This window comes from Miniopterus schreibersii, assembly GCF_964146895.1.
Source record: "Miniopterus schreibersii genome assembly, chromosome: 2".
Taxonomy (NCBI): Eukaryota; Metazoa; Chordata; class Mammalia; order Chiroptera; family Miniopteridae; genus Miniopterus; species Miniopterus schreibersii.
The window spans coordinates 4271830-4296497 of record NC_138102.1 but is presented as its reverse complement, the minus strand read 5'-3'; positions in this window follow the sequence as shown (position 1 = coordinate 4296497).

The following is a 24668-nucleotide window of genomic DNA, read 5'->3' as shown; positions in this document are numbered from 1 at the left end:
CTTTTATAAACAAAAGAAGGTAATACAGTTGTGTTCTTAAGATATAAAAGTCCAAATTAATCATGAATGGCAACTTTCCTTGTAGCTATCAGATAACTTTTTAAAAAATCTAGTATTTGTGAAAAATTGTATACTGACAGAGGGTTTTCATAAACATCAATCCATCTACTCCTCCTAGCAACCAAGTGAGAGACAGAAAAAAACACACACATTTTAATCTGTCTACAGAGAGGAAAGCCAAGGATGAGAGAGGCTAAGCAACCTTCCCCAAACTACACAACCCCAACTGGCCGTTCTCATTCCCACTAGGTCTTTTTATACGATATCACTTAAGCGTAAAGAAGTTCATTCTGCAAATGGAAGCTGTTCGGACTGCAGTCTGAGCTGCTTATGACCATGCTTCTCACTGTATTATCTCAAGACAGGCAATGGAATGAACACGCAGAAGTCCAAACGAGAGGTGGTTCCATCAGAAAACCTAACTCTAGTTCTTCCTAAATCAAGATCTGCTCTTCCCTTTCTCAACTTTGGGAATGTGAACCAGAGCCTTCTCCATTTCGATAGAGCTAATGTGGTATCAGCCACGAACACCTGAGACACATGTGAGGATTCCCTGTGGTAATGCATTTTTGAAAGTGTCTAGCAATCCCTGACAGACTGTTGACATTCAGTAAGTTATGCCCATTCCTCTTGGAGAGAATCATGTGGATTTTGCCTTTTATGCTATTAACATGATGTACTATCTGGATGGATTTTTGAATAATTAAACATCCTTGCATTCTTTAGACAAGTCTCATTTTCCATGCGTATAATTCTTTTTATATGTTGCTGGATATGGTTTGCTAATATTTTGTTGAAAATGTGTGTGTGTGTATTTGTAGAGATATTTGTCTAAAGTTTTCTTTTCTGGTGATATGTTTTTCTGCTTTGAAGTTAGATTAATATTGGCTTCAGAGAATGAGTTGAGAAGTATTCCCTCTCTTCTATCTTTTCTTTTTGAAGAATTTGTAAAGAATTGTATTAATTATTCTCTGTTTGATAGAATATACCAGTAAGCCATGCAGGTAGGCATAGGCTTTTTTTGTGGTAGTTTTTTTTTACTATTAATTAAGAATCTTTAATTGTTAATGTCTACTCAGATACTCTATTTCTTCTTGAGTCAGTTTCAGTAGTTTATGTTTCTCTGGGAACTCACTCATTTTATCTAAATGATCTAATATGTTTGCATACACGTGTTCATAGTATTCTGTTATAATGCTTTTTATTCCTGTAAGGTTAACAGTGATGTCTCCTCTTTACTTCTGATTACAGTAATTACTGGACTTCTCAAAGAAACAACATTTTTTGGTTGATTTTCTCTTATTTTTCTATTGTCCATTTCAATTACTTCCTCCAACCTTTATCATTCTTTCCTTCTGTTAGCTTGAAGTTTAGTTTTCCCTTCTTTTTCCAATCTCTTAAGTTGGGAGCTTAAGTTACTGATTTAAGATTCTTCTTTTTTTAATACAAATATTTATAGCTATAAACCTTCCTCTAATGACTATTTTGGTACGTTGGTAACTTTGGTACTTTGCCTTTTTGTTTTCACTCATCTCAAAGTATTTTTTACTTACTTTCTCATTTCTCCTTTACACCCACTGAGATGAGAACTCTTAATTATAGTGAGTAGTGATAGGAGTAGTAATATAGTAGGAGTATTTACAACAATAATATTGTCATTTATTAGTGTCATCGTCTATCAGGCACAACATCAGGGACTTTTTATATATTACAGCAGACCCCGAAGCCAACTATGCCAAGCAGTGGCGTCAAGATCTCCATTACAAAGGGAATAAATGATCCAGAGCAACACTGATAACATACGGAGCCAGTCCTCTCAGTCACACATAAATCTGAGTTTCTCTTACTCACAAATGATTTTTAAACCTACATGCTCATTAAAATCACCCGAATAACCTTATTAATTATTGATATAAGCATTATTGTCCTTTGCACAAGACATAATGAATAAGAATATATAAGATAAACCTCAAATTCTATTGCTAAATGATCTATTATCCACCTAATTCCCTAATCTCATCTCTTCCTAAGCCCCAGCTTCTACCCTCATAATATCAAATTCCTTTCACTTCCCTGAACCTGTGATTACCTCTCAGTATTTATTCTTTTAGGGAAATTTTCTACATTGTGTAGAATGCCTCCACTTAATTTGTCATCTGATTAATTTTTATTTTATTCTAATCACCAGCTCCCCTGGGGAAAAAACACTTTATTATTTATAATAAATGTATTGTTGGATATAATTTTATTTTTTATCAATTATATATTTTACATATACAAATATACATTTACCACTAACTACCTACCAAAACATATACTCAACCCTGCACAAATAATTTTTATATAGATAAATATATCTTATCATGCTGATGACAACTGACTTTTTCTTTCCCTAGATTCCATGTTTCCCTTTTTGCTATTTTCTCCTGTAGTCCCTGGCCCTTAGAAGGTATTCTATTCATGTCTTGTATGAGTAGATTAATGACACAGTAGCATCAAGGAATATTTAAATACTTTAACATTCTAGTAGATATGAATTAATTCTTCAAGTCTTTGAAACAGAGTACTAAAATTCACTCATGTTCAACTTTACTGACAAATAAAGCTACCAAAGTAAAAATTCATGACCCTGTTATTTCTTTCTCCCTCTCTGTGATTTTAATTCTTCACAATGATTTCTCTCAGAACCAGAAACATGTAAACTGGAGAGGAATACTCAGTCTCACTTCCCAGTGTTTGGGTTTCCACTTCCCTGCAGGATGCTGGGAGCAGAGATGCTGGATGGAATTTTTAATAAGCTCATCTATAAATTCAGCAGAGTGGAGCTGAGTGTTTCAGGGTCTTCCCTTTGTTATTTATGTTTTTTCTCTGTCACTCAAAAAACGTTCTACATTAAAACTAACAAACATCCTTTTCGTAACTGCAGATATTCTAAATAATTTCATTTAGGTATGTTTAAAATGTGTTCCAAATGAATGGGCTTTTTACTGGTGGGTGCTGTTTATTTTTGTAATGAAAATAGATCAGCGGAGCTCCTTTATCTGGCAGTCTTTTCCCTCCTTGAAAGGAGCACTTTGTCAGGAATAAATGCCTTTTGGATTAAGTTCAGGACTGAGCTGTTTTCAGAAAATTACCTCCATTCTGGCTGACATCCCGGGGAGAGTGGCACACGGTAATGACATTGTTATACAAGGGCCGCCCATACTGTTCATGACCACAGTTCTGAAATCTGTTTAAATGTCTTCAACAACATCCGGTTACCCTTCCCAGCAGGAAGAGCGTTTTGGGAACCTCCAAACTTTATCATGGTTTTTTTAATGTTCTCCCACTGCAGGTTTAATAGTCTAATATACAGACTTTTTTTTTTTCTGTCATCAGCTCAAGGTAGTAGATTTTTTCCTACTTAATTTTTTAAGTTTTTAATTTTTCATTCCTGCTATGAATTTTCTTTTTGAAAGGCAGACTTCACCTTTCATTTTTTGCCTGTGTACATGGCATTCAAATTCTGGGCCACAGTTACTTTTTGCAAACTCCCCCCTTTTTAATAGTTTAAATGAATAATGCATAAATCATACAATGCTTTGACATCAATCATGGCCCCAAAATTGTACACTTTCCTAAAGAACCTCTTTTCTAGCAGTTTCTTAAAAATAGTTGCAAGGAAGAGAATATCATGGATTGTCAAAGGCTCCCCAAAATTTAAGTTACATAAATGTTGCCTTGGTAGTTTTATGAAAAACAGACTCCTGGGGCCTGTCCCAGAGATTTTGTTTCTGAAATTCTGGGATAAGGTACAATTGTTGGCATTTTAAGTACCTCGCCAGATATTTCTACTACAGGAGACATGAGGTACTTCCCTATGTTATTCCAGTGACTTAAATTACATTGTATTTGTTGCCTCCGGTCACACAAGGGTTCTTTTTTCCTGAACTGTCTGGTGTCTTGCTTTTAAATCTGTATATACTCACCCATATAATTTGTTTTACTTTTTATTTATGAGCCAATGTCATGGAACTATTTCAAAATGAGCTGTAAAGTTTCCTTTTGTCACTTTTCTGCGTCTGCTTGACTAACTGATGTCAGTGTTTGTAGAGCTAAGATTTGCCTACAACTCTAATGGGAGGAAAAATGATTATAAATCGCAACAGCCAAAGACAGTCCCTGAAAAATGGCTGTAAATTGCAGCAGCCAGAGATGGCTCTGAATATGACAGCGCGACTGTCATTCATAAGCTACTCATTTTTATCACTTAAAGTTTAGGAGACACGTAGGATTCGGGTTGGTGCTTAAATCATTTTTGGGGGGGGGTGTAAAAATAAAATCTCTAGACATAGGGCTGTCCTGGACTAAAGGTGATAGGCCTGCCTTCCGCTCTAAGAAAGCCTGAATGTTGAAATGTCCCCTGTCCTCGTGCGGTCAGGCGGCTGGCTCCCTGCACCCGCGCTTGGGAAAGGCTCGTACTAAGAGACCCCCTGGTGTGGCGGTTTTCATCTCGTCTGGGGCAGAGGGCTGGGGCTTCAGCTCCTTTTCTTTCCTGCACAATATAGAGAGGAACTAATTTTCACCTTGAAGGCATCGAGGGCTCACAGAAAGCAGAAGGCGGACCAGAAAATAACAGGAGAGAAAAGGCGTGAGGGAGGAAAGCCAGCGAAGCCGCAGGGAATGTGAATGAGACACTATGGGCCCGAGGGGGACAGCTGGGCGGCGATGTGGCCGTCACCGGCAGCCAGGGACCTCTCAGCTGCCGGGCCGCCTCGGGGGGATGTTACTCAGACGTTACTTGATGGGGTACAATGAATTCTCTCCACTCCTGTTTCCTTTTGGGGTCCTGAGACTCACGAGACATTGCAATTGAAAGACGCAAGTCTGGCCCAGTTGGAAGCCCTTTCTCAAGTTTTCAGACCTGCTGAAAGAATGCAGACTACAACCATATTTATATTAAAAAGGCACGGGATACAATTACTTAATGGCATTAAAAACACCAGAAAGCTTGGCAACGAATACCCAAGCAGAATTTATCAGTTAAGACTATGGACGCCTTTTTAGGTTTTTATATATTTGCCAAATTTCTTTCCAGGGAGAGTGTAGTAATGTACGTTCCCACCAGAAATGAGTAACAGCATTGTTTCCATATACTCTTGCCAACATCAGTTATATTTTTCCTCAATTAAAATATAATAAATACTTGCTGAATGAATTAATACATCGTCACAATTTTTAGCTCTTCAGTGAAAAAAAAAAAATGAAACAAAATAGGTTCTTTTCCCCCAGATCTTCAGGTCTTTTATTTAATTCCTTCTACCACAAAGCCTTGGGGGGACTCAGGTAAAGCAAACATACTATGTTTATTTTTATTTCCTGAACCTTTTACTGCTCTGTGAATGTGGTCTGTTTCATTTGGGGGGAAGGAGGGTTATTATTTAATATTAGAATAGGGTGAAGCCAGGCATTGGATCTTGAGTAAATTGTTTAAATAGTCTTAACCCTCAACTTCCTCACTTATGAGTTTAATAATAGCATCAAACTCATGTTTTATGCATGTACGAGAGTTAGATAATATAAATGATGTTCTTAGACTATTATTGAGTTTCTTTACCATATACTCTATCTCTTTTGAGGGGTAGGACCCAGTTTGGAGCAGCAGGAACTGGGGACAACTTTGTAAGCTTCTAGAAATCCAATCAAATCACAGGAGTCACTAAACCAGGAGAAAGAAATTGACTTTCTGCAGGTCCTGACTTCCCTGCACAAAGCCACAGCCACTCTCCCCGCCCATGCGATAGGAAAGTCTGTGTGGGATTGTACACAATTAATTTACTTACACTGTTTACTGCCAATTTAAAGATGGACACAATGATTCTGAAACATCAGAAAATTCCCCAAGTTATTATTTTACATTTGTAGTGCTAGGCTTATGTTTATGTATGATTTGCTTACTGCACAAGTCACTTCTTTTAAATTTATCTTATTGTAGAGAGTATTACAGATGTCCCTTATTTCCCCCCTTTGCCCCCCTCCAGACATCTCCCACCCCACCCCAGGCCTTCCCCTGTCTATTGCCTGTCTCCACGGGCTATGCATATATGCTTGTAAGTTCTTTGGTTAATCTCTTCCTGCCTCCTTTACAAAAATTCTCAAATGTAAGAAGTAAAAGTCTGCTTCTAATCCCAGATTTTAAAAGCAATTACTGTCAGAGTGCTATTGTGTATTTTCCAAACTTTTTCTTAAGTTTATATAAATATATTTATTAAATATAATGTAATTTAAAATTTCATTCCTAAAGAAATATGTGTGTGTATCTATAGCTAGATCTATTTATATAATAGACCTGAACTCTGAAACTTGCATTTTCTTTCTTTTTTTTAATCTTTTGCCTATCATATTTTGTTTTGTTTTGTTTTTTCATTTAAATATCATTTTTATTTTTCAATTACAGTTGACACACATTATTATATTAGTATCAAGGGTACACCTCCCGTGACTAGTCATCATATAACTTACTAATAGATCATCCCAATAAAAACCACACACAGAATATTATTGTGACTCCCTGATGGCCCACTGGTTAGGATTCAGTACTCTAAAATATTTTCAAAGGCAACCAGAATTGGAACTATGTTCTCTTTAGAACTTGTGCCTGGTAAGTTTTGACCGAATTATATCAGTTCTCACTGAAATTATTTTCTACCGGGAAAAAAAAAAAGAAAGTAAATATACTCTAAGATCATTATTGCCTTTCACCCATAACCTCTTGTTATAAACGGTTCACTTCCCTGCTGGTCCACTTCCCTGTATTTGCTCAGCAGCGTTTAAGGGGCTTTGATCTTAAGGCCGCTATTGTATAATTGATCAGAGGTTTGACCTGAAGGGAGAGCCTAAGACTTCGGATTGCAAAATGTCAGTCCATCCACTCTGCCTTGTACCAAATGAGTTTCTGGACAGGTTACTAGGTTAATTTAAAAAAAAACACAACCTTTGCTCAATTAAATACTTTTGAACGCAAAAAAGCATTGTAATTTTCAACTACAAATGACAGTTTAGGCATATATGCTTGAGTTTCTCAAAATACATTACTTAATGCACGTTTCTTACAATATTCATATAATTAATTGTGTTTCCTTTATTATTAAAATTAATAACAATGCCAGACATGTCATACTAATTCCAATCTACCGGTCTAAAATTTAATTATGCTTATCGAATTTTAAAGAGTTTGACATTATGAATAATGCATGATATTTCGTGCCAAGGCGTTCTGACACAGGTCATTCTAAAACCTCGGAAATTCAATGTAGACTCTCACTCTGTACAAGCCCACAGGGCAACTATGAAAAAAATAAAAGCAAATTTGCAAAACAAATTTTATTCTAACCTCAAAATCCTTAGTGTTTTTGAAGGCCCAGCAATGAAACTGACCAAAGAGAGAAAGGATACACTGTAGGGACATGTCGCCCTGCCACAGGACCACGTGTCGCATCGCCTCACCCAAGCTCAGTTAAGCTGTAGTGCGAGCTGTGGGCCAGAAGCCGCTGTCCTGGAGGCTCGAAGACTCCCTCGCCCTGGAGTTGGTTCTAGGAAATTGTAGAAACCGAATTTCCTTCTGTTTCCCCCAATTTCTTCTGTTTCACATCCTTTCCCTGATCTATCGTACATTAAACTGCTCCTACTTTTTCTGTAGCCTTCTGAAGGTTAAATTGATGTTGTTGAGCTGAGAAAACCTTTCAACAAGTTCCAGCAACATTTAATACATTAGTGAAAGCCTTTCTGATTTTCCTATTTGTAGAGATATCAAAATATCATGGGATAAATCTACCATATTATGGAAATATATATTGATAGAGAAACCACAGGAATTCTGCTCTAAAATAAAAGTGAGTTTTCCTAGTGACTTATTTTCCCCCCAGTAAATTTCTTAATATATTCTTTCTTTACATGGTCTAATAAACCGGTATATTTTGGGAATCAGAGCTATTGAAAGGGGGATGAGCACAAAATATATTTTCTTTAGAATTCAAAATGATAAAACTTACCCCTAGCCCACTGAGGCTCTTAAAGTATAAATAAGTAATAGACTGTAAAGTGGGGAGATCTTTGGTTCCATTTACTAGAAAAAAAATGAATACATATATTGAGCTGCTGGTTTCTATTTTTTCTGTAAAGAAGTCCATTCCATTATTTTTACAGTTTTATAATTTGTTTCTTTCCCATGACAATAGATTTCAGTAATTTTATGTAGCATATTTTATACCATAAAGAATGTATATCCGAAAGCTTGGAAGTATGGCCACAGCTCTAATAAGAACTGAGTTATTGTTTTGAATGCCATTAGATCCATTTGCAGGCATTCAGAGCAATTTAGGCCGCATCACTCATTCAGTTTCTCATGTTATTAGCCAGCAAGGAGGCCTTTACAAACCCAAAAATAAGTCCTGGCTTGGTGAATAACTGACTCCCACCATAGAGTTTTAAAAACTGTACAGTAATTACACTCGCATGGTTGATGTTTGCTGTACAGTAACTCTGAAAATGAATACTAGTTTAACGGGCATTTTATTTCTGTCTTTGAGGCTTCACCCTACTCCTGTTATCAGTTCAGCATAGCCCATAGTGCTAGAAAGAAAATTGCTCTCTTTTCACTGAAGTTGGGAGGAAAATGAACCTTTCCAGTATTGTAGCTCATACCTTCCCAGTTTAGCATGACCATGTGAAAGACAATGTATATTTTATTTAAGGTTTTTAAATCATACATCTCTACATAATTTGGAAATGCAAATCAAAACTCAGACGAGATACCTCCTCACAACAAGACAAGTAACAGCGCAAGTTGTACTGGGACTCAAGATGGTGTTACTCTGAAGTTCATATTCAGCGGAATACCCTGTGGGTCCTCTCAAAAATAAATATTAAACTGACTGAGATGAGTTATTGATGTGAGTTTTGCAGACATGACCAATTTGAGTTGAATAATAATGTGACAGCATCTAGTTAGGAGCTCAGCTACCCTTTTACTTTTCTGGAACACCTACTCCCAAACCTTCCTGAAGAGAGAGCACATGCATTTTTCTACCTGTATTCAATCAGGACTGCTTCACCTGGACCTTGCCTCTGGAACTCTCCTTGGAATGTGACAGCCAGGTGACAGTTACTGTCCTATTTCTCCAAAGAGAAGGGCACCGTGATTGGCCCTTCTTTCCCTACCTCTCACTCTCAGAGATACCCAGAGATGGCCACACAAAGACCTTCAGCACATATGGTCATGGTGATTCTCAAGGAAGAGTGGCAGAAGGAAACACCCTAATTCCAACGTATTCGTTGAAGGAACTGGAGGAGCCCAAATGTGTGGTCTGTTTCCATGGACCCTGGGAAAAGATTGGAGTTGTCCAGGGGCTGATTTCTTGCACCAGAGAGACAAGCTGTGGTCAGGGACGGACTTCCAGGAAGCCGTGAGTCGGGTGCTGTGCGTGGCTCGTTTCTCGTTGGCTGCAGGTCCTGGGTGGCAGATTCCACATTGTCCCGCCCACCCTCAACCATAAGTGGAGCCAGGGGCCTACACCCTCCCCATCCTCCCAATCCCTCTGCCGCGTCCTAAGCACTGACACTCACAGGGTGAAGAGCAGCCTGAGGGCATGTCCACTGACCCCACGCCCTACTAGCGGCCCCCCAGCCTGCTGTCTTACAGGCCTCAGGCTGACAGTTTTGCCCACGTCCCCTCCTCCCAACCTGCACTTTGTACCCACTCTGACCCTGGCACCCTGTAATAAACTCGTGTACAGAGGACCCTAGCCGTGCTTTTAAAAATGTCTCTTTGGTTTTTGCTTTAATGTGAGAATCTTTATTTTGATGATGAAATGCAGTATGAAAAATTTAACCTGGAAAGTAAAACAAACACACAAACAAACAAAAAACCCAAACAGATTAAAAAAATAGTATGTTTACAAATTGTTATAACACATAATGGGATACAACCTAGTCTTAAAAGAAAGAAGAAATCCCACCGTTTGCAACAATATGGGTGACCCTACCTAGAGGGCATTGTGCTAAGTAAAATAAGCCAGACAGAAAAACAAATACTTTATAATACCAACTTATATGAGGAATCTAAAATAGACTCATGGAAGCGGGTAGCAGGGGCTGGCGCGTGGGGTGGGGAGTAGGGAGACACTAGTCAGAGGGTGAAAAGTTCCAGTTACACAAGGTAAGCACGTCCTGGAGATGTTCCCTATGGCGTGGTGCCCACAGTTAACAATGTCGTGTTGTATTCTTCAAAATTTGCTAGGAGGATAGATCTCATGTAAAGCAAACAAATAAATGAAGGGGAAAGAGGAAACTTTTGGAGGTGATGGACTATGTTTATGTCGTGGATTGCTGCGATGGGGTCGTGAGTATATACTTATCTCTGAATTCACCAAGTTGCATACATTAAATATGAACAGCTATTTTATGTCGATCATATATCTCAAAAAAATTGCTTAAAAACAAAACCAATAAAAATAACTATGGGTTGGGGGCTGAGAGTGGATACATGAACAAGCTGTATTGACCACAGAAGGCTCAAGAAAGTTGAAAACTTAAAAAATAGTCGTGCTTTGGTTTAACATTTCAAGGAGGAAATGTTTCTTAATTCTGTCACTTCTTTTCTGTCTCAGCAGCGCAAGATATTATGTGAAAATATTAAGAACCAAACATTCAAAGATATGTTAAGCTATGTTTTAGAATCATGCTACCTCTTCAAAATATATTTATAAATACACATATATCTTTCAAGACTTTTCTTAAACTAGCTTATGGTTCTCCACAGTGTCATACTTTTGATAGGTTTATGAACAAGCTATATTCTTAACAGCAATTTTTATTTTTCATGTAAACTTTCTTTTGTTTGTTTTCTTTCCACTTTGATGTGTTGTCTGAGTTGTATGTGTTCTAAGACATTTATGTAAATATTGGATTGCACCCTGGCTTTACTTTTGTCTTATAAATTATTCACCGAAATTTCTTCTCCAGGTTGGTCCTTGAAGGTGCTCCACTGTGAATAACTAAGATGAGATTTTATGGTTGAAGGATGACTTGCTTTCTGTTGTTTGATGTAGAAAGCTTTGATAGTGTGGTTTTATCTGCTCAGAATGTGCTTTGACCCCATGATATGTGGCAAAGAATTATGAAGACACAGATGTTATGTTGACGTCTTTCCTGGAAAATTGCTATACTTTTACACTTTTCCACATTTTATAAAAGAAAAAGTCAGTGATGTTTCAAATAAAATTATAATTCTGTAAGCAGAAGAACAGAGTTATCAATTTTTCAATATTCTATGTATACTTTTAGCCAACTTTCTATGGAATATAATCAATAAAAAAATCAGTCTGTGTGTGTGGACACAGACCTGCAAAAGTATCCCTATACATTTGAAGAATTAGAACTATCACTAGAAGCTAGATTTTTTAATTAAATCTTTCAATTTTATTAATTTCTTTTTAGGATTATTTCCAGACTACCCACTATAGGTTCTGTGACTGCAGATTTCATTTTTAAACATGAGATATTCTCATTTTGCCTGAGTACCACTGAGAGTGCTTTGGACACTCTTTATGGACTATGTAGCATCTTATCAAAATATGTTTATGTTAAATATAGGCAACATTAAATTGTGAGTTATTAATGGGATCAAGATAGCATAGAGCCTTTCCAACTTATCTTTCTTCTAATAAAGAGCAAGCTAATTTAAATTTCTTATTTTGAGAAGTATGTATGTTTCAATGTGCTTAATAACATGGCAACAAGTCAGATTATACACCCACAAATAACCTCTAAGCCTGTTTATATATACTTCGCTGAATAGATGGGAGTCGGTTAATGGAATGTTTCACAGTGATGCATCCAAGCATGTGAATGAAATAATAGAGCTTTTGTTGAAAGAGCTCAGATTCGATGTGTACTGGGCACGGCTTACTGATACCCGGGAGGAGTGAGCGGGTTGTCAGAGATTCATGTCCCAGAGTGAGATGGTCAGCCCATGTGGAGTCAGTGGCACCCTAGGGATCACGAGTCCCCGGAGCAGGCAAAACCAGCTGTCAGCGTCACTCGGCAGCTCCAGGAGACTCTAGAAAGAGCCACAAGGACTTGGGTTTGATTTGATGAAGTTTGGACACCAAGGGACCGATTCCAGGAGCCTGCAGGGTGCATGCTAAGCAGGTTTTTGCCCCAGGGAGCCACCCATTACTTATGCTGTAAGTGCGAGCCAGTCCTTTTGCTGTGGAGTGAGGTCAACCGGCGCCAGGAACATCTCTCCACGCGTGAAGGTTCCTAAGAGGGTAAAATGCCAGAAGATATCAAGAGGCACTAAGAGAAATAATGCCAGAATAAAAGGAGAGATTGAAATGCCGAGGAGAGAGAATACAAATGAAAAGCCTGTGTGAGGAAATGTAAAATTCACGGGAGAAAAAATAAAAAGAAAGCGTGTGCCTTCGTTTACAAACCATTACAAAGCCTTTGTAATAAAGAGCAGAGCCAGGGTTAGAGAGAAGGGGGGAGGAAGGGCGAAGGGGTAGATAAAGAAGAGGTGTTATTTCACGTTTCCTTTGTAATAAGGGCTGATAGAGACCGGCCCCCCTGAGCCGCCTGGTTCTGCTCGGCACCGGGCACCGTCGCTCACTGGCCCACCGTGTATTCCGCGAGCTCGGGCTCCGGCGAGCTTGCAGGCCGCGGGCCTGGGCTGAGACGGGTCCGGGGCCCGGCCCGGGGCGAGGGGCGGGCCTGGCACACGAAGGGGCAGCCTAGGCTCCAAAGGGCACGCTTCTCACAGTTCCCACGGTGCTTTCTATGATCCTGGGCGGCAGAAAGCCGGGGTTTGCCATAGCCAGGCATTTACTCTCTTATTTTCAGTCCCTGGCAGAGATTTGGGAAGAGAAAGTGAGCCAAATGGTTTGAGTGTCTGTGGAGTTCAAGATGTTTGAACAATAAAGTTTAACAGTGAAAAACTTACTTTTGATAAGAAAAAATAAAACAGAGAAAATAATAGTTTGGCTGAAAGAATCATCAAATGATAAACCATCCTTGTAAGATGAATTGGAAATGAGGAATCCATGTAGAAAAAAATGTTTCCGAAATCAGGTATTATAAACAAAAAATCAAGTGCGCCAGTTGGAATATACAGTATATTCCGGTGTACACAGTAATTCTTCATAGTAAGTATTAGAAATAATATTAATAATAATACTTGCGAATTTATATAGAGTAGCTTGGACATATATGCGTACATGTTAATTAAAATAGGGAATGTCATGAATTCCAATGTAAGGAAGCAGCAGTAATTTTATAGGTCTGGGTCTGGGGATTGGAGTAGAGCAGTGAGGGGCTGGATAACATGGTTAAAAGAATCTCACAGGGGGAAAACCCAAGAAGAGTAGCATTTCATGAGCAATGATTATTGAACAAGAGCTGGGATCAAATACCTATCAGTTGCTTCAGTTAAAATAAGTCATTTTGTTATGGAAACAAAATCTTAGAGTCCATTTAATTAAAAGAAATAGTTGTCTTTTCTAACTCTGATTATAAATTGTGTGCATGATATAACAAATTTGAAACATTTCTCTTGAGGCACCTATAAAGTCTCATCCTAATAAATGATAACATAATAAATTATCTAATTATATTTCTGCGTATATTAAGGAAGCAATGCATAAAATTTAATTAGAAGAACAAGTAAAGCTGGTGATTTGGACATAATGAGTAACTTTAGTCTTTCAGAGATCTCATTACTAAGTTGGCCTTTTTTCAAATATTTAATGCCATAAATAACAATATTTCTTCCGAGGAGTACCCCATTTGTAGGGTGTTATAGTGGAAAAGATATGATTAGCCCCTGGCATCACAGAGGTACAACCCAGGGAATGGTTATGATCACCTCTATGAGACGAGCTGCTCTGTGAGCATACGGCAAGTGCAACGACCTGGGCCAAAGGGAATCGGGGATGCATGGGGACGCGCAGGCCGTTGTCCAGGTAACAGGTGGAGTTGGGCTGGCATCTGGGTGAGGCTCTCCTGTCAGCTCAGCCACCCTGGGAGGGGGCATCAGCTCAGAGGGGGGGTAATTCTTATCACTTGTCTGCCCAGAGGGTGTGTTTGCTATTTTAAATCAAACAAAAACACGATAAATGTTAGATATGGCCCCCAAATTATTTATCTAAACATATGTATCTGCACCCATAAATCTCCTTTTTATAAAAAAAGATTGGATTGCTTTAAGAAGATTGTTGAAAGTTGCATGAATATATAACATTTCATAAAGATGACTAAAGTCCCAAATGTGCTAAACTAATTGAAAATCACTAAGGACAAGGAAAGTTCATTCACAAATATGCCATACGAAGTAGAAAAGGGAAACAAAAGATTCTTCTTGGTGTGGGGATAATATGTTTTTGTTACCAGATGATGCAGGATAAAGCAGAACTTCTCAACATCACAATTTCTCCTGTTTTATAGTCATTTTATTCACCAGAAATAATATCCATGATTAATATTTATAATATTAAGAAATCATTGAAACCCTAGATAAGCCAAGATAGAGAAAAAATAACCTAGCTGCTTTAAAAAATATGTTTAAATTGCTATAACCAGGCGAATCTCACTCCAGACCACAAAGGATTTCTATAGGCGAGATCAAACTCCCATTGTTAATAAACCACAAACGATGGGGACGTAATTGGTTGCCACGCTATTTTAAAGTAGGTAAAGTAGACTTAGGAAAACCACAGATGGATAAATTTTATGTTGATTCCAAGGAAAGCCATATAAGTATTTCTAGCCTGTGGCTGAAGTGTGGGACTCTACAGTTAGATGTGGAGTTGATCTCTGGCTTCATGATTTCATAGCGAGGGGTCTTCGTGAAAGTTAGCTATGTTTTCTAAGCTTTGTTTTCCTCATATGCAAAATGGGTATAAAATAATAGTTTCTGCATAGTGAGGTTGTTCATAAGATAAAATGATATTGCTTAGAATATAATTAGCACTCAAAATATAATTTTGTTAATAATATCAGTATTTTTGAACATATGGGAGAAAAGAAACTTACAGTTAGTATGAAGCCACTGAGAACAGGTCATTGTGAATTCAACTCCTGTCTATTTTGGTTAGAGTTTTAAACTGATAAGTTAAAATATGACCATACACATAAGACATCTTAATTTCACCAAGACATTCAACAGGTTCTTTTTTTTTTATTATTGATTTGAGAGAAAGGAAGGAAAAGGGAGAGAGAGAGGAAACATCAATGAAAGAGAAACATAGATCAGCTGCCTCCTGCATGTCCCCTACCAGGGATCAAGCCGGCAACCTGGGCATGTGGCCCGACCTGGAATCGAACTAGCCACCTCCTGGTGCAAGGGATGTTGCTCAACCTACTGAGCCGCACCAGCCAGGGTTCAACAGATCCTTTTATAGCCGAGAACTCTAGGGAAAATAAAAGTTAGTTAGAGTGTTTGTAAATGACAAAATAATGCACTGACGTACGCTAGCAGCGATGGCAAAAATCAGCATGGACTGGTTATTTCCCAGGAATATGTTAAAGAGAAATGTGCTGTGATCATGTTCTAGGTGGTATTTTAATCAGCAACTTGAACTTAGAGAGAAAGGCCATGCTAATCAAAATATAAAATGATTAAAGGTTAGAAACCAGGGCTAATGTGATAAGATTGAATTGAGGTTTTACTATATCTCAGAAATAAAAATAGAGCAAAATAAAATACAAATTGTTATACCTGTAATATGGATAACTATTTAGATTGAAGAACCACTTATACCATAAAAAGACAGAGTCCCTGAAGAACAGCATAAGGAAAAAAATGTTTGAAGTTTTTGATTAACTACAAACTCGTATGACTTAGCAGTATAATGTGATTCTAAAATGACTTATGTAAGCAGAGATCAAATGAATAAAATCATAACATTTCGTTACAGAGTTCTCTATTTCAATGACCCCATTTGATAACCGATAGAGTGAGTAGAGCACTTAGAACCATGTCTTGCATAGACTAGGCCCTCAATAAACATTAATTTCCTTCTGTTTACCTGTGGGATAGTCAAAGAGAAATACCCATGGGTTCAGAGGATTAATTCTTAGCTCCTAAGTTGCCAAGTATCGAAGGGAAGAAAAAGCCTAGCCGACAGAGTAATGGGATTTCTAACTGCAATTCTTAAGGAAAGGTGATGCAGTATTTTTCCAGTGGATCTCAGTGTTTTGGTGGGAAAGGAGTTGCAGAGGAGACGAGAGCTGTCAGGTTTGTGTAATTATCAGTAGGACGTAGATTTAAAATGTTAAGAACTGTCTGTCTAAGGGGCAATGCTCGGGCAGTGTTGCTAGGATTTGGAGGGAACACATTTTATATAATACAAATGTGTTTTCAATATTACCCTCTACGAATGTATTATGGGGTGCCATAAAAAGAGGGACTATCACGTAACTAAACAAGGCTGAATGGCCAGTTCTGTGGGTCTTAGGAAAGGAATGACATACTGGGCACAGAATTGTCGTTCATGACCTCTAGTGTGCTCCCCATTTCAAACATAGCCAAGCAAACACCCGGCTAAGATACACAGATATATGGACGTCATTTGTGTGTCGTTTGTGATTAGAGTGTTAATGAGACCTCCTCCCATGCTCTGCAAAGTGCGTTAGGCTATGGGGTGAGGGTTATTGCGCTTGTTATTGTGATATTAGGCACAATACTTGTTATATTTGTTCCTCGGGGGGGTTCCTATATTGTCCAACTGTTAGTGATTGCTAAAGAGGGATAAGATAACTTTTAATACCTTTTATGGCTTACGTAAATGTTAGATTAGATGCAAAATATAGAAAAATGAGAGAGATGGCGAGATCCTGATAGTTCAACAGCAATGATGCAGAGTGTTCTTTGCAATGAAGCCCATAAACTTCAATGCCTTCCACTCACCTACCCATCCTTTGGGAAAAGTCAGCCTTACTCCACATTGCATGCTTATTTATAGTCCTGCCCTTTCCCCAACGGTCCACCACAGCGATTTTTAACCCGTGTGCCCCAAGAATTTGTAAAACATGCAATACATGACTATTTAGTCGGGGGCACTGACCTATTTTCCCTTAGATTGTCCAATAAAAAAATGACCAGAGCCAGCACAACAATAGCCATCAGATGCAAATGCATCAAAATTATACCTATTTTTGTCAGATCAGCAAAAAATATATTTTTCGGTGTGCTGCAGAATTTTAGTAATTAGTTTACCTGCCGTGAGATGAGAAAGGCTGACAATCCATGGTGCACCATTTCAACACTATGGCATCAATAGTAAGACTTCCTAGGAGTGAGCTTTTTTAATGCTATGAGGCCACACTATTGAACAAAAGGTTGGTCATCAATGCATCCTTCAGATTGACTTATGACCAAAGGTGGGAATCGTGAATGAAAATGGGGCTTTATAAATCTGACAAGCTCAGTGACAGAAAGTAACCTCACAAGGAGATCTGGCCACCAATTTCTAGCTGGGCAGGTCATGGTGGGCAATCAAGCCCAGGCCTATAAATTTCCCTAATAAAAGTGTTGTCTCTACCTTTAAGCAAGCTCTGTCTGTTGTTTTTGTGCATCTATGTTAACTCACCTTTAAAACCCTGGGCGGCTAAACCATCCTCAAGGGAGCACATAATCTTGTTAACTCTTCTGCAGTCCAGTAATAAAGATTTCCCAGCCATGCTTTCTCTCCCCTTCATGTAACCTTCCTTATGTTCTTTCCTTAATTCCAATTGTAAAAAGAAAGAAAGAAAAAAGATACAATGCAATCCCGTCCTTCTGCTGATTAGATTCTCTGTCTGTTGAGGTCTTGTTTCTAGGGGTGTCCTCTGTTTGGCTCTAAGAAACTCTTGGAAATTGTCTACAAGTTTGAATGGTCTTATATTAACAAGTGTAATTATGTCCCAGGGTGGCAGGAGCCCAGGGCAGCTCGCAACTGCCAGGCAAGGTAGGTGTGGTTAGCATAATGAACTAGAGTCAAAGCAGAAACCAGATCTGTTTGATTTGCTCAGACAGACCTATGATAGTGGCTGGTTGATCGTGGTGTTCCTGGAGGTGAAACAGATGGGAGGCTACTAACTTCTTACAAAAATTTAGCAAACAAGCTCTAGGTCAAGTGAGCAAAAGTCTAACCTGAACCATAAGAACAGGGAGTAACAGCCCCTCAATCAATTGCTCGTTTAGAACCAGTTTATAGACCCAGAACCCTTGAATGAAGGAGGCCAGGTCTTCTTAAGACAGGACTCTTGCCCTGACAGGTGTGGCTCAGCTGGCCAGGGAGGTCCTATGCACCCAGGGGTGGCCGGTTCGATTCTGGTCAGGGCAACACCCAGGTTTCAGGCTCAATCCCCGGTAGGCGGGGTGCAGGAGGCAGCAGATTGATGTTTCTCTCTCACCATTGTTAATGTTTCTCTCTCCCTTCCTCTCTCTCTAAAAAATCAATAAAAATATAAAAGCAACAATAAATAAGTAGGAAAACCATATGCTAAGTTAGAAATATATACATATATATATAAAAGAAAGAAAAAAAAAGACTCCTACACACTGCCAAAAATGTATCCTGTTAATCTTCCTCTCACATTCCCCAAAGAGACCTACAGACTTCACCAAGGTATTTGTTTGTTGGGGGGAAAGAAGTAGTCAGACTTTATGCTCTAGTTTCTATCAAAATGACCTGGAAAGTATGTTGAATAGAAAATATCTGGGTGTCCTCTGGAGCTTCTGATTGAGTAGGGCCTGGGTAGGGCTTAAGAATTTGCATATCTAACAAATTTTCAAAGTAATGTTAATGCTGCTGAACCAAGAACTCCACACTGAAGAGCCCTGTCTGTTCAATATTTGGTGTCAGTACAATCAAAAACAAACTTAAGAACTTATCCTTTTAAACCTAGGTCCATTTCAGAGGCTCAGCTGGGACTCAAGCTTTAGTCTCGATAAACATAGTTGGTGCTTACACAGGTCTTTCAGCTCTTAACAGGAGAGCTCTAATGTATTTGGATGGCATTTGACAGCTAACAATTTGATTGAACTGTTTGAATAGACCTTTGGGTTAAGTGGACAGCCTGCTTAACACATCAAGGGCACAACCTTTTCTGGTGAGAGTCTCCTTTCCAAGATTCAAATACAACCAGCAGCCAAATTTCTCATTTCTTTGTGAAACTTCACTGGCCAATCTTTATTGCAGGGATAAGCTTTTAGTTCCAAATTGCAATTTTCTAGCTGTCAAAAGAAAAGTAAACCGCTGGCATTCGGGGGCTGTGGTAAAATAGATTGGGCTGCTTGTTTCTGTATTAGCATCAGCCTGGCTTTTGTGTTTGTCAAATGGTGATATAAATAACTTGCTCAGGGAAAGAAAAAAAAGGTAAAACACATTTAACATCTACTAAGAACCAAGGGATATGAGAAACTTTGAGGGTCCCTGATTTGATCAGGATCTTCTCAAAGTTTATCATTTATGCCAATGGCATTACTTCTTAACTTATATTCAAGATTCACAGCTATGTGGACAACACAGCTTGGACATAACAGTTTTTACTCTCTTTTGGAAATACATATTAAATTATAGATCTCTTAAAATCTGAAGGACTTACACACTCAAAGCCTCAAATATTTAATCCTACAACTTTCTGTTGCTCTTCCCTTTCATAGATTCATATTAGAAGATAAACAGAAAACAAACAGAAGAAAGCTTTCAAAAATGCTACAGCTATGTAATATTGAAATGGTTTCAATAGGGGTTCTATTTGGCTTGAAGAATGAAGTAAATCTCTTCACCTAAGGTGAGCTTAAAGAATAATTCCAATGATATTTTTCACAGAAACAGAAAAAAAAATCCTAACATTTATACGGAACCACAAAAGACCCCAAATAGCCAAAGCAGTCTCGAGGAAGAGGAAGAAAGCTGGAGGCGTTGCATGCCCTGGTTTTAAACTCTGTTACGAAGGTATAGTAATTAGAACAGTGTGGCATCAGAGTAAAAACAGACACATAGATCAATGAAACAGAACACAGAGCCCACAAATAAGCCCTTGCATATCACTCAATTAAGTGATGACAAAGGAGCCAATAATTTACAACTGAGAAAGAACAGTCTCTTTGATGAAAGGTTGGGAAAATTAGCTTCAACAAAATAACAAGAAATGAAACTGGACCCTTATATCACACCATACACAAAAATTAACTCAAAACTGATTAAAGACTCAAACATAAGACCTGAAACTATAAAACTCCTAGCAGAATATATGGTTAAGTTCCTTGATATAAGCCTTAGTGATGATTTTTTGAAGGTGACACCCAAAACAAATGCAACAAAAGTGAAAAAAACCATCAGACTAAAAATTTTCTGCACAGCAAAGGAAACCATCAATAAAATAAAACGGCAATCTATTGAATGGGAGAGAAAAAACCCTGCAAATCACGTGTCTCAGAAGGGGCTAATATCCAAAAATAAAACCAACTCATGCAACTCAAAAGGAGAACAACAAGCAACCTGATTAAAAAGTGGGCAAGAGACCTGAATAGATATTTCTCTAAAGAAGGCATACGTGTGGCCATCTGAAAAGATGCTCAGTATCACTAACCATTAGGGCAATGTAAATGACGACCGCAAGGAGATGTCACCTCACACCCGTTAGGGCGGCCATTATCAAAAAGGAAAGAAATGTGGCGGTGAGGCTGCGTAGAAACGGGGCCCCTCACGCACTGTCGGCGGGGCTGTGACCTGGCGGAGCCCCTGTGGGGAACAGAGGGAGGCGGCCTTACCTGAGGCTCCCTTCCCCTCTCCGGTTATCACCTTGACTCCCAGATGCTCCTTCAGCTTACCAGATATGTTTGGTGTCACTGTCTCTCGTCTACCTTTTTCCTCTCTACCTGAAAAGTTATCCTCCTAGATGTACACTTTGCTATCTCCAAATAATTTCCGCCTCTGCTGAAGCCTCAGGTTCTCAACAAGGCCTCCCCTGACCTTCTTATTTAATTAACACTGCGGGCTGCCTTCCCCCGGCCCCCAGGACTCCCACGTTCCCGTTAGCTTCTGCTACCTTTCGTCCCATTGCATTTATCACCTGTTAACACGTAACATGCTTTACCTATTTATTATGTTTGTGAGTTGTCATCAGTCACCCTCATAAACATGTAAACACCGTGGACAGAAGAAAGGGATGTGTCCCTGTGAGTTCGTTTTTCTATGCTCCATGCCGTGGAAAGGGAACTGCATGGAATTTTAACTCCCGTGATTACTCATTGGTCACTGTACTGTAGGACAAGGGGGTAATTATGTGATGAAAGGGTCCATCCTGTTAAGAGAAATAAAAAACATTTAGAAATTGTTGGCTTGAGCGCGTGACGGAGGGTTGTTTGAGAAACTTTAAACTCATGCACTTGTTTCCAGTCATCTCATGTAGAAGAACAAAAACACAAAGTATTTTGCACGGTTTTGGAGCATTTTTGGGCTGTTTTTCAAATTCATTTGATGTTAATTAATGTGAAGCTGCTCTGAAAAGTATCAGAAAGTATTTATGCGATTCACAGCTTCATTTCCATTTTCTAAATGTAAGCTCTGTTTCTCCGTGGTGTTTAGTTTTCAGGTACTCTACAAAGAACAATCACGTTTCTAAAAATATTAGAGTTCTGCTCCGGAAACATCGCCGGGCATAAAAGAACAAGCCAACCGTGCGGTGCGATCTCTCACAGATCACTCTGGCCCCGCGGGCCCCCAGCCCGCCTTCCTGGGCTGATCTGTACTCACATCGCCCCTCGTGAACGCACGCTGACGGCAGAGCGCTGTGTCCCCATGAACCGCTTCCTGCTGTCTAGTCAAACCACTGTCAAAAATGAGTCAGATTTGTGGGTCGGACCTTGCCTGGGGCAGACTTATGCCGACTCTATATTTTCATATTATTCAGTAGAAACATCCTTTTTTCCTAAATTATGCAAGGCTGCACTGGCATTTTATGTAACATTTTGTAGATTTCATCTTCCTCCCCTTTTAGAAAATCAAAACTCTACTGATGCTTTGAAAGCAAAATTTAAAATATTGCCTAACCCATAAAAATGCATCAAGATGTGTGCTCCTGACTAGTGCACTGCTAGGTATCCCTGGTGTCCTTCAACATCTACCCACCTGCACTTAGTACTAATCAAAGGGCCCCTCTAATACTGAATGCTTTAAATGAGTGACTGTTTAATACTTACGTGAGAGGCGCTAGTTTACTGAAAAAGTGTTGCAAATTTGAAATTGTCTGTCAGGCTGAAATCATAGGTGAACGCCACTGTTCTGTTATTAAAATGGGGTTAGCTATTAATGCTGCTCTTATAGGCAGTTTAGCCTTAAATCAGGGCATATGTGTGTACCTGCCTCCACTTACAATCTAACGTCAAATTTAATATTACATAAATAACTGTTCTGATGGAACATTAAAATTATATGTGTGTGTGTGTGTGTGTGTGTGTGTGTATGTAAAACAGTGAGGTATCTATTACTTTGACATTAAAATATCGTTAGGCAGACAGCCGTTAAAAATGAAACAAAATAAGACTCATTTGATAGTTGCCTTCAGGTGGGTTGCAGGAGGTTGAAACTCTACTGATTTCATTCTGTACATATTGTCTGTCTCTGCTTTTCATTTCCAATTTTCTTACTCCCCTTGACCTCATTGACAAATGCCTTCTTTCACTTCAGAATAAGCTGTTAGCTGATTAAAAAATAAAGTTTCTGTATTACAAGATTAAGCAAAATTTTATGCAAGATTAATTGTAGTTACCGTCATCAAATATCATATCCCACGAATCCCTAGAGGTAGCTGTCTGAATTTAATGAGAGTAGTATTCCAGTCTTTTGTGGTAATTCACCATGAATTCTATTTCTTTTTAAAAATATAAGTCCGTATTCATTGTTTTACTGTGTCTTGGTTTGGCAGGGTGAATAATTTCTTTCTGAAGTTAACGAAAGTGGTACTGATAGAAATCGAGACTGTTTTCTATCTAATACAAAGGTGTCGAGAGGTAAATAAGACACAGCGGTGCCTGCGTGATAGGCTGTGCTGTCCACAGACGGGCAGCCCGCGGGCCCTTCTCGCACAAAGCATTCCGTGCACGTCGGGCAGAGCGGGTCCGCTCCCACCGCAGCCGGGCTAGCCCTGCAGGGCCTCGCGGGCGCCGGGCGGCGCGGGCCCGGTCAGAGTGTGTGTGTGTGCGTGTGTGTGCATGTGTGCATGTGTGTGTGCGTGTGCATGTGTGCATGTGTGTGCATGTGTGTGTGCATGTGTGCATTTGTGCATGTGCGTGTGTGCATGTGTGCATGTGCGTGTGTGCATGTGTGCACGTGTGTGCATGCATATGTGTGCATGTGCGTGTGTGTGCATGTGTGTGTGTGCACACGTGTGCCCCCGCCAGTGCTGTATTTCTGCATATTGCCCCAAGTGGAAAGAAAAATATTTCCTTTTCCAACTTCTGTAGGCTCATAAATCAGCCGGGTTCCGGTAGCAGGGAAGGATTTTTTTTTTCTTCCGCGTGGATGTAAGTCTTTTTTTACAAAAATAGTTTCTTGAGGTAATTATGAGTAATGGCAGATTCATTACCGCCGCCTACTCTCCATGGCCATCGTTCCGTCACTTTCTCCTTAGGTTTGTGCTTAGGCTATACTGTAAATATCCATGCCTCAAAAATACTTAGCAAAACAGTACAAAGGCCACATGGTCCTAGGCTTTACTCCGCCTGTGGAGGGAGAGGCTATTAGCAGAGGATGGGTCAGGAGAGGGGGGTCAAACAAACAGCACGATGTTTGGATTTTGCTGGGTCACCCGTGGCCCCAGCACCAGGGTACAGCGTGTGTGTGCTCAGGGTGCCTGGGTGAGTCCAAACATATTCATTCATTTTCTGTCGCTGCGGTAACACGGTGCCACAAACGTAGTGGCCTCGCCCAACACAGCTTTATTTTCTTGCGTTTAGGGAGGTTAGCAAAGCAAAATGGGTGTCACTGGGCTAAATCAAGGTGTTGGCAGGACCGCACAGCATCTGACTGCTCAGGGATGAGTCTGTCTCCCACCCTTCCAGGTTCTAGGTAACTCAACTCAACTAGTAAGAAGCCAGACCTTCCTCAGAGCTCATTCACAATCGGTCCCCCTTTCCCACCCATTTTCTCAAACCTGTGTCATCCACTGCAGTGACACACGGCTGGCCAGCACCCTCTCCAAACTCGAACTAGAGTAAATAAGTAAATTCAGTTGTAGCTTACTTGGGTCTAATCTCAGAGCATTTTTGCCAGTGGAAAGGCAACATGGCCCGGATGCAAGATGGATCCTGACTAATTAATTGTGTGTCAGTGCAAGGGGGCGGGGCGGTGTCTCCTTGCTAGCTTATGCTTTAAGGTTGATTTTTATGAACAACAGAAGAACTTAGTAATTTACTTGTTTTTGCTCTAATAGCAATAAAAACTGAAAAGAAGCAGCTTGAAAAAAAATTACCCAAACGTTGATTGATTGTCAAAACCATCTTCTCTTCTTTGAATCATTACAATCCACCAGTGAAATGGTGAAGGCGTGGGGATCTGTTTATTAGGCGAAAGGTTTGGCCTCAT